The 14,339-nt window shown below is 38.3% G+C and overlaps 1 long non-coding RNA gene across 2 annotated transcripts in view; it reads right to left on the reverse strand.

Moving 5' to 3' along the window:
• Window positions 1-1,272: 1,272 nt before the first annotated feature.
• LOC140634126 (uncharacterized) overlaps window positions 1,273-14,339 on the reverse strand; it is a 30,469-nt gene continuing 17,402 nt past the window's right edge. The window contains exons 3-5 of one of the 2 annotated variants that reach the window (XR_012031656.1): window positions 13,507-13,554; window positions 6,047-9,261; window positions 1,273-4,566 (exon numbers count right to left, since the gene is read on the reverse strand). This is a non-coding gene — a long non-coding RNA (uncharacterized lncRNA). Of the gene's footprint in view, window positions 4,567-4,935; window positions 9,262-13,506; window positions 13,555-14,339 lie in introns of those variants that run through there. The other variant, XR_012031655.1, reaches the window with a different exon arrangement.

The raw sequence follows: 14,339 nt of genomic DNA on the forward strand, positions 1-14,339 counted from the left end.
ACATCAATAAAACTTTATTTAAAAAAACAAGCAGTGAGCTAGATTTGGCTCATGATCTATGGTTTGTTGACCCCTACTCTACTTAGATATTTCTTTTCCAACCTAATTGTTCATGCCTCCATTATCACATTTGTACTGTAAGTTTACCTCCATCAGACCATGAGTGCTTTGAGGGAAACTATTCTATCTTTACACCTCTCTGAACTGAGCAAAACTGAACTCCTAATGATTATAGGTACTCTGTAAACATTTCTGGAAAAGTGGGGAAGAAATTAGGAAGAGGTAGGTTCTTTATTAAGCAGGAAATAGAATCATGCAAATCTTCTACTGATAGGCAAGTGAATGTGAACTTGAACATGAACAGAAGTTGTTTATAAAATACCTGCATTAGATTCTTCTGAAAAGTTTCATTTCAGCAAGTTTGCATTTGGAGATTTATATATGTGTTAGCCAGCCTCCAAGATGGCCCTTAGTAATCCTTACATCCTGGTACTCACGCCCCTTCCCATGCTGAACAGTGATGATCTATGTAACTGATAAGATACTATGGAAATAAAGGTGTATGACTTCTGGGGCAAGTCAAAAAAGACATAAGGCTTCTAGCTCGTTCTCTCTTGGATCACTCTCTCTTGAGGACAAGCAACTATACGGAGTGGTCCATGGAACAAAGAAATAGGGCTTCTTGCCAATAACAATGTGAGTGAGCCATGCTGGAATTGGATCTTCCCATCCTCTGTTAAGCCTCAGATGAGTGTTTCAACTGACATTTTGATTATAAACTGATGAGAGATTCTGAGTTATACTACTTAGACTCTCCTGAAATCCTGACCCATGAAAGCTATATGAGAATGTTTACTATTGTCTTAAAATTTTGGAAATTATTTGTTATACAGGGATAGATAACATACAATATGCTAAGTGGCTCTCATTCTATCTAAAATCCCTATAGTCTTTCAGAACACCTCTTTGGGATTTCTTCTAATATTTAAAATATCTAACTCTATACTTGTTCAATGTCTGTCTCTTTCATTGGGAAGAGACCACATCTAATTTTTCTTTCTTTTTTTAAAATATGTTATTTATTTATTCATGAGAGAGACAGAGAGAGAGAGAGGCAGACACATAGGCGGAGGAAGAAGCAGGTTCCATGCAGGGAACCCAACGTGGGACTCAATCCTGGGTCTCCAGGATCACACCCTAGGCTGAAGGCGGCGCTAAACCACTGAGCCACCCAGGCTGCCCTCTAATTTTTCTTTAAGCACAATTCCCAGCATTCAGGAGGCATTCAAATATATATGTATATTTTTAGTAAATATCTAGTAACAAACAAAATAGAGAATCTTAAACCTAAAAGTGATTTGCTCCCAATGTTTTGTTTCCCTAAAACATATTATAATGATGTCTTTCCAAAAATCATCCTTCACATAGGATTAAAACATTTACGTAAAAAAAAAAAAATTACGTGCCTCTATTGTAGCATTATCACACCAAATAGGAGTTGACCATCTGTGAACTCCATTAGGGCAAGGTCCTTAGCTTATCACGTTGTATTTCCAATATTTGCAAATGCCTCCCCACAAAGATATTTAATAAATGCTTGCTGAATGATAAATTAAGTGATCGATTTGTGGAATGACTAAAGGTGGACTTCCCATGATACTATACGAGACTTGAAATTGTGCCATATCACTCAGTATTGCAGTTTGGATTCTTTGCTTTGTTGTAATATCATCAATTATACTGAATTAAAAAATAAAATCCTCTTGGGACGTGTGGGTGACTCAGTGGTTGAGTGTCTGCCTTTGGTTCAGGGCATGATCCAGGAATCCAGGATTGAGTCTCACATTGACCTTCTCCTGGGGAGCCTACTTCTCCATATGTCTGCCTCTCTCTGTGTCTCTCATGAATAAATAAACAAAATCTTTAATATATATATATATAATCCACTAAATAATGCCTCTTGACCAAACCATATTTAAATAAGAGATTCTACTCAGACAGTAAATCAGAGCAAAGATAGTAGCATCTTTTTTTCCAAATGCTGTTCCAGTTCAGCAGGCAGAGAACACAGGAAATAGACAGTTCATAAGACATGTGGATCTACAGACTAGTCAACCACTATTTATGCTGAACCAGCAAATCCAAGGATACGAAGATTCTGCAATTAGAAGAGCTCTCTTAAAAGACAATGCCATTCAAAATACTAGAAAGTTCAAGTGGTAATAGGATTTGGATAATTAATGATACATGCAATAGTAAAGCCCAGAGCAAAATGCCTTGAGACTGTATAGTATTTACAGTAATTCTTACAAATGGCCATGGATGAAAATACCATTATGATGGTGTCAACAAGTTAGCAGAAATTTTTAAAATTAATTTTCATTTTGGGGCACCTGGATGGCCCCATCAGTAGAACGTGTGGCTCTTGATCTCAGGGTTGTGAGTTCAACCCCACATTAGGTTTACTTTACAAATAAAAAATTAACTTAATTTTCATTTTATTTTATTGTGAAAATTTACAAGAGAACTATTAAAGAAAAGTACATCTAAAGTACACGGTATACCAGAACATAACAATGATCTGTCCTGACTTCAACTAAAGCTGCTTATATAAATTATACAATAAATATACACTCTAATTAAAACTAGCAAGAGTATCAGTTGATTTAGGGATGACTGCAAGCTGAATCAGTTAATTTTCTCCCGTTACTTAGAGTTCCTATTGCAGTGGCTACTAATATAACTTATTCATATTAATGTATCTATATAAAATTCCATCATCAAAATAATGAAGTTATATCTTTCACTAGTGATCCTTCTGTTGATGCCTTCTTGTGCCATATACTACAGGGATGCCTGGGTGGCTCAGCGGTTGAGAGTCTGCCTTCCACTCAGGGCATGATCCCAGGGTCCTGGGATTGAGTCCCACATTGGGCTTCCTGGGGGGAGCCTGGTTCTCCCTCTGCCTACGTCTCTGCCTCTCTCTGTGTCTCTCATGAATAAATAAATAAAATCGTAAAAAAAAAAAAAAGAATTGCTACAAAACAAAAACAAATCTATCTTAAAGGGTCAAAGTGTAATGACCAGTATGAAATACAGATCCTAGTAAAGAACCAAAGACATTTAAGCCAATTCTTTGAGGATACTACCATGCCAAAACATTTTTCATTTAGGTCACTAAAAAGGGGAGAGCACAGTAATGCCAGTGATGGACCACACAGCTTTGAAGATGACCTCCTAACAAATTCAGAGGACCCACCAACATATATCTGGTGTTCGAATAGAACATTCAAGCATGATCCTTTAGGACTGGGCTCTGTTTATATAAAGAGTATCTCAGCCCCAGTTGTGGCTTGCTCACCAAGAATCTTTCATTGCAATGATCACGAGGGAAGGAACTTTGTTAACTGATAAAGCTAGCTAAGCTGTTAATTAATAGTTCCTAAGAAGTAACCATGAAGGCCTGAATTATAACTCACAGAAGTAGCCAACTTCATTATATCCCAATTTATTTATTTTTAAATATTTTATTTATTTATTTATTTATTTATTTATTTATTTATTTATTTATTCATGAGAGACACAGAGAGAGAGAGAGAGGCAGAGACACAGGCAGAGGGAGAAGCAGGGTCCATGCAAGGAGCCCTACGTGGGACTCGATCCTGGGAGTGTGGGATCATGCCCTGGGCTGAAGGCGGTGATAAACTGCTGGGCCACTGGGGCTGCCCTAAATCCCAATTTAATATATCTAATTTCATCACATATTCTCAGGCTACAATGGCAATCATTCATTCAACATTTATTTTTTAAAGGTCTATAATTGGGGCATCTGGGTGACTCAGTCGGTTAATCAACCAACTCTTGATTTCAGCTCAGGTCATGATCCCAGGGTCCTGAGATTGAGACCCCTGTCGGGGTCCATGCCCAGTGGGGAGTCTACTTGAGATTCTCTCTCCCTCTCCCTCTGCCCCTCCATCCACTTGGCTCATGTGTGTGCATGAGGTCTCTTTCAAATAAATTAATAAGCCTTTTTTTAAAAAAATAAAGGCCTATGATTTTCCTGGTACTGTTTTAGGTATTAGGGATACACAGGTAAACAAAGTAAACAGAAGACTCTACCCCTAAAAACTTACATTTCAGTGGCAGAAGACAGATAATTAAAAAATAAAGTATAGGTAGTATATATATCTGATGATATGATGGAGAAAAATAAAACAGGAAAAGGGGATAAAGAATGCCAGGGTTAGGCAAGGTTGCAACTTTAAACAGGCAATGAGGAAATACCTCAGTGAAAAGGAAACATCAAGCAAAAATCTGAAGTGAGTGTGGGAGTTTATTAATCAGTTTAGGCTGCCATAACATAATACTATAGGTTGGGGGGCTTAAACAACATTTATTTTCTCACCGTTTTGGAGGCTAGAAATCTGAGATCAAAGTTCATAGCTGGGTTCTGATAGCTCTCTTCCTAGCTTGCAGATGGTCCTTCTTGCTGTCTTCTCCCATGGCCTTTCCTGGGTGTGTGCACATGGAGCTCTCTGGTGTCTCTTCTTATATGGACACTAATTCCTATTGGATCAGAACCCCACCCTCATGACCTCATTCAACCTTAATTACCTTCATAAAGGTCCTATCTCCAAATAGTTACATTGGGGGTCAGGGCTTCAACATATAAATTTTGGGTGGGGGACACAATTCAGCCCATAGCTAGAAGTGCAGTGAGCAGTGCACCTATCTGGGGGAAGAATGTTTTAGGCAGAGAGTTTGGGCCAGAGATATAAGTCAGGGTATTATTAGCATACAGATGATATTTAAAGCCATTAGGCTTGGGCAGCCTAGGTGGCTCAGCGGCTTAGCGCTGCCTTCAGCCCAGGTCCTGATCCTGGAGACCCAGGATCGAACCCACATCAGGCTCCCTGCATGGAGCCTTCTCCTCCCTCTGCCTGTGTCTCTGCCTCTCTCTCTGTGTGTCTCTCATGAATAAATAAATGAAATCTTAAAAAAAAAAAAAGCCATTAGGCTAGATGAAATCATCAGCAGAGTGACTGTTGAGAAGAGATATAAATCCAAGGTGTGCATCCTGCTGCACTCCATTCCAGTGTTTAATGGTGAGAGAGATGAGGAGGAAGCAGCAAAGGAGACTGAGATGGAGAAGCCAATGAGAGGGGTAGGAGAAAGCCAGGAGGGAGTAGTATTCTGGAAGCTAATGAATATGGCTTAGTATTTGCTTTCAAGAAGGAAGGGGTGAGAGCTCTGTCAAATAAAAATGAAGGCTGAGTCTTGACCATTTGATCAATAATATGGAGGTTACTGGTGACTTTATGAAGAGTAATTTTGATGCACTGGTAAGGGTGAAAGCCTGGTTGGAGTAGGATCAAGAGAGAAAAGAAATTTAAAACATTGAGTAGAAAAGCATCAAAAGAAAAAATAGACAAATTGGACAAATGCAAATGATAGATACCATCAAGAGATGAAAAGACCAGGAACCTGGCTGGGTCAGTCACTGGAGTGTGAGACTCTAGATCTTAGGGTTGTGAGTTTGAGCCCCACGTTGGCTGTAGAGATTACTTAAAAATAAAATCTTACAAAGAAAGAAAGTGAAAAGACAACCTACAACATGGCAGAAAATATTTACAAATTTGATAAGGGACTGGTAAATGGAATATACATTAAAAACTCTTACAAGTCAAGAACAAAAAAACAAGTAACCCAATTTTTTACAAATGGACAAAGAATTTTTTTTCTTTAGAGATTTTATTTATTGATTCATGAGACACACACAGAAAGAGAGAGAGAGACAGAGACACAGGCAGAGAGAAAAGCAGGCTCCATGCAGGGAGCCTGACATGGGTTCAATCCTGGGTCTCCAGGATTAGGACCTGGGCTGAAGGCAGTGCTAAACCACTGAGCCACCCAGGCTGCCCCTGGACAAAGGATTTAAATAGACAATCTCCATATAAGATATGTAAATGACCACTAAGCACATGCATTGATGCTCCACATCATCAGCCACTAGAGAAATGCAAATCAAAACCATAATGAGGGGCACCTGGGTTGCTCAGTTGGTTAAGCAGCAGACTCCTGATCTCAGCTCAGGTCTTGATCTCAGGGTCATGAGTTCAAGCTCCGCATTGGACTCTGTGCTGGGCATGGAGCCTACTTAGAAAAAACAAAACAAAACAAAAAAACAAACCATAATGAGATATCAAATCATACCCATTAGGATGGCTATAATCAGAAAGGCAGACTATAATAAGTGTTCGTGAGGATGCCGAAACTGGAACCCTCATATATTGCTGGTAGGTTTGTAAAGGGATATAGCATTTTAGAAAACAGTTTGGCAATTGCTCACAGGTTAAACACAGAGTTATCCAATAACTAAGCAGTTCTACTTCTAGGTAATATATCCAAGAGAAATAAAAATATATGTCCACACAAAAACTTGTATGCCAAAAGGTATATGTGAATGTTCCAGGAAGATTATTCGTAACAGCCCCCCCAAATAGAAATAATCCAAATATTCATCAACTGATGAATGGATAAATGAAAGTGATATATTCAAATACTAGAATTATTATTCACCAATAAAATGGAATCACAGATTGATATATGTTACGACATTAATGAGCTTAAAGATGTTATGCTAAATGAAAGAATCCAGTTACAAAAGATCACATATTGTATGATTTCATTACATGAAAATTCCAGAATAGGCAAATCTATAGAGACAAAAAGATTAGTGATTATGTAGGGTTCTATAAGATGAGGAGTGATTAATGAACAGAGGATTTCTTTTGAGGAGATGAAAATATTCTAAAATCGGTTGTAGGGACGCCTGGGTGGCTCAGTGGTTGAGCGTCTGCCTTTGGCCCAGGGTGTGATCCTGGAGACCGGGTATCGAGTCCCACATCGGGCTCCCCGCATGGAGCCTGCTTCTCCCTCTGCCTGTGTCTCTGCCTCTCTCTCAGTATCTCTCATGAATAAATAAATAAAATCTTTAAAAAAATAAAATAAAATAAAATCGATTGTAGTGATGGTTGCACAACTCTGTGAATATGTTTAAACCGTTCAATTGTATACTGCAAATGAGTAAATTTATGGTATGTGAATTGCATCCCAAAGAAGACATTTTTTAAAAATTGCATATGATGACTTGAGGAAAAAAAATATAAATCTCTAGTGGATACATACTCAACATCACCACCACTTGGGATTCAATTCTAAGTGTATCTGACTCCAGAGACTGTGTGTTCTTAACCACTCTCTGAACTACCTCCTAAGGATCATTTCCTTAGGTTAGATTTCCAAAAGTAGAATTAATTACTGAGACAAAGAATATAAACAATTTGCTGGAAGGGCTAAAGGAGTCCGTGCAGCCATCTGGACTTGCCAGGTACATGGCCCCCTTCTAGGCAAAGTGATCCAAACTGTTCTTTCCTCTTCAAGTGCTATGACTCATACAACCTGTTTTGAATGAAACAAACCTTGCTATCACAGTTGATTAACACATGAGCCAAAGGCAACAACATATACATTAGCCAACTAATGTTGAGGCAGTAGCAGTAGCTGTTTTCGAAAGCAGCATTCAGTACTAAATAATGGCAAGTCAACCCATTCAAATTCTGTCTTTAGGGACATACAAATGCCAGGTGAATAAAGGGAAAACAAGTAACTGAAGGCTAAGTTGTCGAGACTTTAGCAGGTTTGTGGTAAGTATGGAACATGAATTATTTGTAAAGAAGCTTTCAGTTGTTATCTAAAGAGTGAACCCAAACACCCCTTGAAGACAAGCTCACCCAACAAGGAACCCATGCACAGCACATTAGGGGGAAGTTATTTACTACTACTGATACTAGTAAATTAGTAGTGATACAAATGATAACTACTATGGTATCACCCATATGATACTGTTCTAACCATATGAAGCATTCTTCAAGGACTTTGCAAAGAGAAACCAAGTCATTTCATCAGGTCAAATCATAGTATTAATAAAAATGTTAAATAAATTATCTTTTGTTCAAGAGGAGAAGAAATGAACAGAAGTTAGAACATCTAATCCAACATAGCCTCTAAACCTTCTAAATCTTCATCTCTCCTTAAGCCTTAAACCCTCTTCCTACCCTGAACTTAGTGAATGAATTTGCCTTCTGTGTCACTGAGAAAAGAAAGGCAATCAGTTGGAATTACCTCATTCTGGGATCCCTGGGTGGCTCAGTGGCTTAGTGCCTGCCTTTGGCCCAGGGCGTGATCCTGGAGTCTCAGGATCGAGTCCTGCATCAGGCTTCCTGCATGGAGCCTGCTTCTCCCTCTGCCTCTCTCTGTGTGTCTTTCATGAATAAATAAATAAAATCTTAAAAAAAAAAAAAAAAGGAATTCTCTCATCCTCTCACCGCCAAATCGACCATCCTATATCCATCAGCACTCATATTCTCTGTCTTCTTTCCTGTAACAAAGGGAAAGTGTCCCTATTCCTATTAAAGGCCAATTAATTCATTTAGGCTCTGTGTCCCATCCTCTTTAGTCTAGTCATGGACTTTGCTCCTGAAACTTTCTCTAATCTCTCCTGCATCATTGATTCCTCCCTTTCTATTGAAAATATGTAAATATGTTCTACTAACACCTTCCTCATACTTAAAACAAAAACAAAAAAAAAAAAACTCTTCTGGGAATTTTTAAAAAATCCTTTTGGAATGGGGAAGGTTTTTAAAGTATGATACAAAACCTAGATAAATTCAGCTATGTAAAAATTTTAAATTTTTGGAGAGAAAACATAAATAAAGTGAAAAGACATATCTGTAACTCATATCACAGAGGGCTAACGTGCCTGATATATTAAGAGCTTCTACAGATGAATAAGACCAACAACTCATTAGAAGAATGAATAAAAGGGAGGAAGTGACAATTCAAAGAAATAAAAATAGCTTTTAAGCTTTTGAAAATATATTCAACCTCACTCAAAGTAAAATAATGCAAATCAAAAGTACAAGAAATCATTTTCACTTACTAGATTGGAAAAGATAAAAAAATTGCTAACATATAGTATGGGGAAACAGGCCTCATCATTGCTGGTAGAAAATATATTGGTATAAATTATATAAAAACATTTGGCACCATGGGGATCCCTGGGTGGCGCAGTGGTTTGGCGCCTGCCTTTGGTCCAGGGCGCGATCCTGGAGACTCGGGATCGAATCCCACGTCGGGCTCCCGGTGCATGGAGCCTGCTTCTCCCTCTGCCTGTGTCTCTGCCTCTCTCTCTCTCTGTGACTATCATAAATAAATAAAAATTAAAAAAAAAAACAAACATTTGGCACCATATCTATCAAACTTACAAATGTACTTACCCTTTGACTCAGCAATTCTAAGAAATTTTATCCTATAGATAAGTATTTATACACATGTGAAAAGACCTATGTATAAAATTATTATTTGCAGCTCTATTTGTAATAACAAATTATTGGAAACCCCCTAAATATTGATCAGTAGGTATCACTAGGGGATTAAATAAATAAATTATTGTATAATATTGTATAATAATGCAATTATCTTATTGCAGGGATGTCTGGGTGGCTCAGCAGTTGAGCCTCTGCCTTTGGCTCAGGGCATGATCCTGGAGACCCAGGATCGAATCCCACATCGGGTTCCCTGCATGGAACCTGCTTCTCCCTCTGCCTATGTCTCCTGCCTCTCTCTCTGTGTCTCTCATGAATAAATAAATAATATCTTAAAAAAAAAGCCATATGCAACCATAAAGAAAGCAGAAGACATTTTTATATCCCAATAGAACAATCTTCAAGATATATTGATAAATAGAAAAGGAGAAGAAACAGTATGTACAGTGAGCTACCATTTGTGTGTTTAAAAGGAGGGAAGATAGAAGAATATATATATTCATGAATATATAGAAAATATATACACAGATATATACATAGATGTACATACAATATATAGGATATATTGTATATATGTATGAATATATAGAGAATACATACATAGATATACATAGATATATGTATGAATACATACATATTTTCTATATATTCATACATATATACATATATATTTAAATATAGAACCCTGGGTAAATAGAGATCCCTGGGTGGCTCAGCGATTTGGCACCTGCCTTCAGCCCAGGACATGATCCTGGAGTCCTGGGATCAATTCCCACATCAGGCTGCATGGAGCATGCTTCTCACTCTGCCTCTCTCTGTGTATCTCTCATGAATAAATAAATAAAATCTTTAAAAAATAAATATATGTAAGTATTTTCTCATATATACAGAGAATATTTCCAGAAAGATTTGTGAGAGACTGGAAACATTGAAATGAGGGACGAAAACACTGTGATTGAGGAAAAGGTACGGGAGTGAGATTTTCATTATATACCATTTTGTACCATATAATGTAATCTATTGAAATTTTTGTTTTTATTTAAAAACATTTTTAAAATTTTCCCTGTCCTACCTCCCTCCTATCACCCTATTTCTTTACAAAACTACACAAAGTATGTGTCTATATTTGCTTTTCCTACTTTCTCATCTCCATTCTCTCTTTAATCCATTAAAACATAGTTTTTGTCCCTGCCATTCTTTTTTTTTTTTTTTAAGAGAGGCAGGAGAGGAGCAGAGGGGGAGAGAATCTTAAGCAGACTCCACACCTATCATGGGCCTGCTCAGTCTCACAACCCTGGAATCATGACCTGAACTGAAATCAAGAGTCACTTGCTTAACTGACTGACTCACTCAGACATCCCTGTCCCTACCATTCTATTGAAACTGCCTTTTCCAGGTCATTATAACTTCTATCTTACCAAACCCAATGGCAATCTCTCTACTTTCATCTTAACCTCTCAATAGTATTCAACACTGTTAATTATTCCCTTCTTGAAGTCATTTTTTTTTTCTTGGTTTGTAGAATACTCCATTCTCCTAGTTTTCTTCTTGCTTCCTTGGTCACACTTCAATCATATTGGTTGGATCCTCCTCTTCCTCTAACTATTGAAGTTTAACTCTGCCTTTGGCTCTTTTCTGCTCTATCCATACTTTGCCCTAGGTGATCCCATCTAATTTTACAGTTTCAAATCTTGCCATAGGCTGCCTAATTTATAATCCAGCTCAATTTTTCTTTCCCTAAACCCCCAAACTCATAATTCTTTAGTTTTTCAAGGAACACCAACCTGTTTTCTAAAATATTTTACCATTTTACATTCCCACCAACAATATATAAGGGTTCCAATTTCTCTGTATTCTTACTAATAATTATTACCTCTTTTTCATAGTATAGCCATCCTAGCAGATATGATGTGATATCTCACTGTGGTTTTTATTTGTATCTTCCTAATGAATAATGATGTTGAGCATCATTCATGTTCTTGTTGGCAATTTGTATATCTTCTTTGGAAAAATGTCTATTCTAGTCCTTCGACCATTTTTTAAAAGATTTTATTTATTTCTTTGAGAGAGAATAAGAGAGAGCATGAGCAAGGGAGGGGCAGAGGGAGCAGCAGACTCCCTGATGAGATGGGAGCCTGATGTGGGGCTCAATCCCTGGACCCTGAAATCATGACCTGAGCAGAAGACAGGCACTTAACCAACAGAGCCACCCAGGTGCCCCTCTTTGTCTATTTTTTAATTGGGTTGTTTCAGGGTTTTTGTTTTTTTTTTGTTTTTTTTTTTTTGTTTTTTGGTCCTTGTTGAGTTGTGGAAGTTCTTTATGTACTCTAGATATTAATTCCTTGTTAGATATATGATTCGCAAATATTTTCTCCCATTCTGTGTGTTGTCTTTTACACTGCTGATGGTATCTTTTGATGCACAAAAGTTTTGAATTTTGGTGAAGTTCAATTTATCTATTTTTTTCTTTTGTTGCTTGTGTTTTTGTATCATATCCAAAGAATCACTGCCAAATCCAACGACATGAAGCTTTTCCTCTATTTTTTCTTCTAAGAGTTTTATCATTTTTGTACTTACATTTTACCTCTTTGATCCATTTTTATTTTTTTATTTTTTATTTTTTTAATTTTTTTTTTTAATTTTTATTTATGATAGTCACACACACACACAGAGAGAGAGAGAGAGAGGCAGAGACATAGGCAGAGGGAGAAGCAGGCTCCATGCACTGGGAGCCCGACGTGGGATTCGATCCCAGGTCTCCAGGATCGTGCCCTGGGCCAAAGGCAGGCGCCAAACCGCTGCGCCACCCAGGGATCCCTCTTTGATCCATTTTTAGTTAATTTCTGTGTAGGGTATAAGGTAAGTCTTTTGTATCCAGTTTTCTCACTACAATTTGTTGAAAAGACTGTTCTTTCCCCATTAAATGGTCTTGATACCTTGTTAAAAATCATTTGACCATATATGCAAAGGTTTATTTCTGGATTCTCTTTTCTATTCCGTGATCATGTCCATTTTTATGCAAAGTAGACTTTTAAAATACCATTTTTAATTCTTCAGACTGGCAATATAACAAAACTTTGATGGGGCAGCCCGGGTGGCTCAGCAGTTTAGAGCCACCTTCAGCCCAGGGCCTGATCCCGGAAATCTGGGATCCAGTCCTGCATGGGGCTCCCTGCATGGGGCCTGCTTCTCCCTCTGCCTGTGTCTCTGCCTCTCTCTCTCTCTCTCTCTCCCTGTGTCTCTCATGAATAAATGAATAAAATCTTAAAAAAATTAATAAATTCAGTATTGGAAGAATGTGAAGAGAGGGATGCCTGGGTGGCTCAGTTGTTGAGTGTTGGCCTTTGGCTCAGGGAATGATCCTGGAGTCCCAGGATGGAGTCCCACATCAGGTTCCCTGCAGGGAGCCTGCTTCTCCCTCTGCTTATGTCTCTGCCTCTCTCTGTGTCTCTCATGAATAAATAAAATCCTAAAAAAAAAAAAAAAAAAAAAAGAATGTAAAGAGAACTCTTAAACATTGCTAAAGAAAATGAAAATTGGTAAAGTAATGTGGTAGTGTCAAAACTTAAGATATTCTATTTTTTTTAAAGATTTTATTTATTTGAGAAAGAGAGAGCATAAGCGGGAAGAGGGAAAGGAGACTCCCCACCTGAGCAGGGAGCCCGATGTGGGGCTTGATCCCAGAACCCTGAGATTATGACCTGAGGGGGAATCAAGAGTTGGCAGCTTAACTGGCTGAGCCACCCAGGCACCTCTTTTATGTCACTTTTCATAGTTTCTAGTTGTCTGCCAAGTTTTTCAAGTTTGGTTTTTATCTCCTTGAACATAGTACACAGAATCATTTTATAGTTAGTGTCCAATGATTGCAACATACAGAATCTCTGAGTCTGTTTCTTTTTTTTTTTTTAAGATTTTATTTATTTATTCATGAGAGACACACATAGAGAGAGAGAGGCAGAGATGCAGGTAAAGGGAGAAGCAGGCTCCACACAGGGAGCCTGACGTGGGACACGATCCAAAGTCTCCAGGTCCCCCCTGGGCCGATGGCGCCGCTAAACTGATGAGCCACCCAGGCTGCCCTGTGAGACTGTTTCTATTATCTGTTTTTTCTCTTACTTACTCATGGTGTCTTGTCTCTTTGTGTGCCTGGTTATCGTTGCTCTGGACACTGTATTTGAAAAAAGCAATTTTTCATGTAAATAATTTGAAGCTACGGATGATGATATTTTTCTTCAAAGAGGATTTTTATTTACTCTTGCAACTAGCAATTACAGCCAATTTAATACAAGTTTAGGCCCTGAGATTTGTTTTGTTTTGTTTTGTTTTTTTAAAGAATTTTATCCTAAAGTCAGTATCTAAGAATCTTTTTTTTTTAAGATTTTATTTATTCATGAGAGACACAGAGAGAAAGAGAGAGAGAGAGAGGCACAGACACATGCAGAGGGAGAAGCAGGCCCCATGCAGGGAGATGCAGGGAGCCTGACGTGGGACTCGATCCCGGTTCTCCAGGATCACACCCTGGGCTGAAGGCGGCTCTAAACCGTTGAGCTACCCAGGCTGCCCACCTGAGATTTTTTTGGACTGCTTAGATGACATGAAGTCAGCCTACTCTTTATTTTTAAAACATTTTTAAAGATTTTATTTATTTATTCATGAGAGACACACAGAGAGAAAGAGGCAGAGACACAGGCAGAGGGAGAAGCAGGCTCCATGCAGGGAGCCCGACATGGGACTCGATCCCAGGTCTCCAGGATCACACCCTGGGCTGAAGGTAGGCTAAACTGCTGAGCCACCCGGGCTGCCCCAATAAATCTTTATTTTAAAAAAAGAGAAAATCTTATTAGCTCCAGTCAAGGGCCCATTTCTGCTCTTGTGGCCAGGGGTTGAAGGTCGTTTAATATGCACAGCATTCACTAGCTTTGAGAAGGGCAGTTTCCTAAGAAGGGAATATGA

This window comes from Canis lupus, chromosome 5 (assembly GCF_048164855.1).
Source record: "Canis lupus baileyi chromosome 5, mCanLup2.hap1, whole genome shotgun sequence".
NCBI lineage: Eukaryota > Metazoa > Chordata > Mammalia > Carnivora > Canidae > Canis > Canis lupus.